Raw genomic sequence first — 6016 nt, 5'->3', positions numbered from 1 at the left:
AATTCGTTCCCTTCTTCGCTCGCGCAACAACAACAACAACAGTGTTGCTGAAGAACCGACCACAGACCCAGACGTGAAACGCGAAAAACTAGAATAAAGAGTTCGTTCAAGGCGTTGGTGGTGGTGGTCGCAACTATTTCCGACCTGGGGGTTGGTTGCGATGTGGGTGAAGGAGTGAGCCCGCGCACGAGTGAGAAATAAACAAACAAAAACCAAAATAAATCAACACATTGAAGGTTGCTGACGGTGTTGCTACGAGCGCAGCCTGAATGGTGGTGTTGAGCGCTGAACGAATACAGACTAGCGAACGAACGGTGGTTCGTCAGCAGTTGTACCAATACCAAGAGATGGACGAAAGGGCTTCCCCCCACACACGGTGTTGAGGAATACAGTGGTGGAGCATAGCACTATGGCTATGTTTTGGGTTGGTTGGTTGGTATGTAGCATGCAGTTGGATGCTTCAACCAATACCATAACGGTGTAAGAGCGATGGCTGGTGTTGGTGAATTGAAACGCGATGCTCCAAAATGTGAATGAAAATTAAAAATATTCTGCTTTGACGACTAGGATTTAAAACTAACCTATGTGGATGCCATCCTCACTCCTAACTTAACATTGATTACATAAAAGAAATATTCTTTATCTTAACTACATGAAAAAAACCGATTTAATATCACCAGAGGTAAAATAGAGCTTTTCTTACAAAATGATGAAACTTTGATGACTTGACGACTTGTCGATCTTTCGAGCGAGGACATGCCGGGACTTCGAATTTGATGTTTAGTATATGATTCTGTATAAAACCAAAATTTTAATAGGAAAAAATAGGGTATAAATAAGACGAAAACCACTAATATGGCTATATCTCTGGAAATACATTTTGGAAATGCTTCAAATTGTAGGCCCAAGCAATTTATGGCGCATGTTTTCGAATGGTTTTTTGTTTGGAACTGAATTCTTTTAATTTGATAGTGTTATCTGTAAAATTGTAAAAAAAAACCTCTTAAAATGGCTTTGACCACATTTATTGGTCGAAAATTGTGAATCGAAAAATAAAATGTTCGTCTCCGACCCCACGGCTACATATCTGAAATATAAAAATTGTGGGTTTTACGAGTGGTTTTCCAATAATGGAAGACACACATTTTTAAGAGCGGATACAGACATCTCACAAGTATTTCAGAAAAAGTGCTCTCAAAAATCAGGCTTTGAGTTCCGGGTTTCGGGCCGAAATTCAATCGAAAGAGCGCATAAAAACCTTCAAATAAGTAATAGGATTTTTTCCTGAAACGATTCCCCGCCTTGCACGATTTTTTTTAAGATTTTTGAGAAAAGCGTTTTTTTTAAAGCAATCCTTTCTTTTGTAAAAAGGTAAAAATAATAAAAATACCTAAATATTACTCAATTTGTTATAACTAGAGACAGGGTTACCAGATTTTCAATATTTTAGACTCGTTTAGAAGGTCTATCGAATAGCTATCCAACAATAGGTTGGATGATGGACTATGAAATAGTTTTCATTAAGAAAAATCAGATCCGGATTTAAAAATGTAAATTTAACTTTTAAAAAAATCAAATTATTCGCTCTACAGCATTGCCTTGGCGTTCTCGATTGCGGGATTCCTACTCGAAACTAGGTGTCCGAAGGCTTGATTGTTGAGGCAATTGCAAACCTGACACCTTTGGATTGTTAGTTCAACTGCCTACCAGCGACTCCACCGAGGCAGGACCCAAGGAGACGACTCCTACACCTGGACTGAGCTAACGGCCTAACCTCTAGGTTAGACCGGGGCCAACCTGTACTTCCATGTCCGACGGAAGGCGTGATCAGACAAATCTCGTCTCAAAATTTCCCACCGGGAACCCAGTCCGACTGGGTGAGAGGCAACCACGCTTACCCCTACACCACGGTCCCGGCGAATGCTCGAAATTTAACTTAAGTGGTCATAAATTGAGACAGGGTTGCCAGATCTTAGTTTTTTTAGAATCGTTTGGAAGGTATTCTCGTATGTTTGGCAGGTTAAGCTCTCTCTCCCATCACCATCCAACTTGCTGATTTTCACGATTTAAACAACTTATTTTACAAAACTTTCGATAGAAACCTGTTTGCTCACTTCCTATTTAGCTATTTTTACTCGATTTCATTCGAAGACTTTTTAAATGGGCTGTAATTGAATGCCAAATTGCTGATATGGCATCTTTAGAGGCACGCTGGAATTAGATGCTGTTCCCCTAAAACATGTGAAACACAACAGTTTATAGGACCTTGAAAAAATCTCTAGATTTGTTAATTCAAATGTTCACTTTTTTTAATTGTTGGGAGTTGCCATATTCGGTGCTAAAGGAACGCTTCCACTTCATCCGACCGGCCTAAGTCCTGTCAAGATCCTGGGGTCAGACTATCGAGACACCACCTTGCTGTGTTTTTGAAGATTTGCTGTTTCTTGGTGAGAGCTTTCCATCATTATTTTATTATATTCCCCTATATTATTATATTATAAATTAAATAAACCCTCCTCCCCTTTACTACTTTTCCTAATCTAATCTAATCTAATCGAACACAAGCGCAGCCAGTCCGAAGAAAGCATCCGGGAAGAACTTATGGTTAGATTAAGCCGCAAGTTCCCTCTTGTCTTTATTAATGTTTGCAGTACTTTCGAGAACCCCCGAAGTATATTACACTCATTAAAGCGGCCCGGCCTACTGCGTTGCATCAACCGCATGAGACAGATTCTATGAACGGATCCCACATTTCATAGAACCATCAGTGGAAGAAGAAGAAGCCGGGGTCATACCGTACCAACCGGTTCGAGTTATTTATAGATTGTAATGGTGTGTGGTGGGTGTGTAGGGAATCGTTGGGGAAGGGATTGTTGTATTATATAGTAAATGACCTTGTGACAATACTTCACCACTACGGATTAATTCACTCAAGGAGTATTAATTTCTTGATGCCCGAATGGCTAGAGCATCCGACTTCCAATCCACAGGAGTGAGTTCGAATCCCACCTGATTCTATGCGTTTTTTGTTCATATTCAAAGTTCAGTTACAGTCGAAAAATTTCAAGTAGACCGGTCGGGAATCGAACCCTGAACCTTCCGCTTATGAGCCAGGAGCTTTAGCCATTAAGCTACGGGCCGGTCTCCCCTTTCCTACTTTTCCGTTCCCAATCCCGATTTTCCAACCCACATTTTCCCATTTCCCCTTCCCCCATAAAAATATAATAATTTACCAATTTACACTTACACACCACAACTAACTGATTCGGAGCGTTTGGTACGGTATGTCCACGCATCCTTCCTCTCCTGATTATTCTGTGAAATGTGATCCGTTCACAGAATCTGTCTCTGCGGTTAATGCAACGCAGTAGGCCTGGCCGCTTTAATTTTTGCTATGCATTTTCGGGGGTAACTCGGATGTACTGCAATTATTAATATTGGCAAGAAAGGACGTGGGGCGTAAACTAACCGCAAGTTCTTCCAGGATGCTTTCTTCGGACTGGCTGCGCTTCTGTTCGATTAGATTAGATTAGCTTTTCTGATCATGTCATATAAAAAAGAATTATATTTATATAAGTTTATTTAATTTGAATCACTTTGAAGTCATTTCAAATCCAAATCACATCAAAAAACAAAAAAACTTATTTTAATTCCCTTTAACAATTTAAAACTTGTCGTCCTTGTTTAGATTGAAGAGTAGATTATCACCTATTATCACCAATCAATAATATTGAGCACGGCGTGTTTTCTAGAACAAAATTTTCAGGAAAAAATAGTCATCGCTACTTTCAAATGTGTCTTATAGGAAATTTTCTCAGCTTTCCAATGCTTCTAAGAGCGAAATGTGTCATCGGGAAATTTCTGAGATATCTCTATTATGTTTTAACCGATTTTTTGGATAAGTGGGATTTATTCAGAAATTAAAATCATCAAACAGTGTAAAAATATTTTTTACATGAATTACATTACAATTTACATATTTTCATAAGTATAAAATAAAGATAAAATTTTATAAAATGTTTTCTGTTGAAAATGCACTCCAAAGTAGCAATAAAACTCGAGTCTTCCAATTCAGAATGCTAAAAACACCGTCGCAAACTTTTTATTTTTAAATATTATTTTAACAATCAAAATCAAACAGAAACTTTCTTTCAAAACTATTTGAACAAAAATCAAGAAGATGAGATTGAAGATGAGAGTCTAATAAACTTTTAAAATATTGGTAAATCCTTGATCATTTAATACAAAAAACTAAAACAATCATTTCCTACTAATGAAAAGTATTTCTCCTAAAGCTAACAACGGTAGTTTGTAGTTTAATTTCGAGTATTTAACATGTTTTGTATCTATGCAACTGGTTAATGTTTGATTAGGCTGGTACAAATATTTTTAAAAGTTTTTGTCACCCCCCCCCCTCCCCCCCCTTCAAAATTGGCCCGAAAAATCAAGGGGCAAAAACAATATTTTTACAATAAACTTTATAATTTCAATGAAAATTCAAGTGCAACCAGCTGAAATCAAATTAAAATACATTCTTCTGCGTTTAAAATCATTTTTAGCATATTTGGGTTTATTAAAAAATCTTAAGATTTTATGAAAATTTTCGATGCAAAATCTTTTTTTCGATACAATTTTTGTTTTTGTCAGATCTTAGATTTTTTGAAAACTTATGATTGCAAAACAACTGAACTAGTGTAAAATGCATTTTAAAACACTTTTTTCATTTAAAAGTGAAGACTATGGCTTGTTATTTAATTTTTTTTATTTTTTTATTTTTTTGCCCCCCCCCCTTGACCTCGGCCAGGGCCGAGGGACAAAAACTTTTTTAAATATTTGCATCGGCCTTAAAGAAATATGATATTTATTCATAAAAATCTAATAATTCCCTATCAACCTCAAACCTGTAAAAATTCGGTTGTAGCAGCTAATTCCAAGCTGAATCAGAGCAGATCGGTGATATTTGTACACAACAATTATGTAATTATCTATTTGTTCTTGTGAAAATAATATTTTAATGCGGTTTTATGATTTTAATTTCTGAATAAATCCCACTTATTCAAAAATTCGGTTAAAACTTCATTTTCAAAATGTTTAGCGGTTTGCAACTTTCTACAAAGTTGTTTCTTGTCTTATTTTGCACATTTTGATGAGTAAATGATATATGAAACACATCATTTGACACGTTTTCTGGACTGTTATTTAAAAGTTTCCAATAAATGATTAAGGATTTTAAAACAAATAACTTAAAATAGAAATATCTCAGAAATTTCCCGATGAAACATTTCGCTCTTGGAAGCATTGGAAAGCTGAGGAAATTTCCTATAAGACACTTTTGAAAGTAGCGATGACTATTTTTTCTCCTTAAGGTTGCCCAGAAAACACGCCGTGTGAGCTAATTCTGTGAAGCTGAAGCTTGAAAAACACAACAAATATAATAAAAACATAGATTTTATAACTGTTTCATAAATTACCCGGGATCCCGGGAATTCCCGGGATTCCAACAATATTTTTCCCGTTTCCCGGGAAATTCAAAACCCGGGAAATTTGGACGCCTTACTCAAAAAGCATCAAATTTTCCTTAGCATGATATGAAAGCTTGATGAACACCGCGACGCCATATGCCAGACAGCCGTCATTTGCAAAAAAAATACAAATTAGCCATGCAAAGATTCTTAATTCGACTAAATAATATCAGGATTACTCGAAGTGATCATTTTCTAGTTAAAAAAGGTTTGCAATTAAATATTCCAGCCGTTTCTCACCCACGTGGTAGCTGTCTGACATATGGCGTCGCGGTGTTCATCAAGCTTTCATAGCATGCTAAGGAAAATTTGATGCTTTTTGAGGGAAAACCGTTGATTCCGGAAACATCGGATTGTTTGCCGATGCGCCAGCTCTAGGTACAACGAATCCGTGTGCTCTCTTCAGGAAAAGTGTTCCCCAGACCATTCCCCATAGGCCTGACCATACCAGAAGTTGGCGCGTGATTTTCTCAGACCTGTAGAAGCATTTGAAC

General features: G+C 37.0%; 1 protein-coding gene across 1 annotated transcript in view; it reads right to left on the bottom strand.

Moving 5' to 3' along the window:
• LOC6045698 (protein yippee-like CG15309) overlaps positions 1-6016 on the bottom strand; it is a 184445-nt gene that overhangs the window by 107809 nt on the left and 70620 nt on the right. The window lies entirely within an intron of this gene.

Source organism: Culex quinquefasciatus, chromosome 2 (genome assembly GCF_015732765.1).
Source record: "Culex quinquefasciatus strain JHB chromosome 2, VPISU_Cqui_1.0_pri_paternal, whole genome shotgun sequence".
Taxonomy (NCBI): Eukaryota; Metazoa; Arthropoda; class Insecta; order Diptera; family Culicidae; genus Culex; species Culex quinquefasciatus.
Note: the sequence above shows the minus strand (reverse complement) of the source record. Positions and strands in the feature narration are given on the sequence as shown.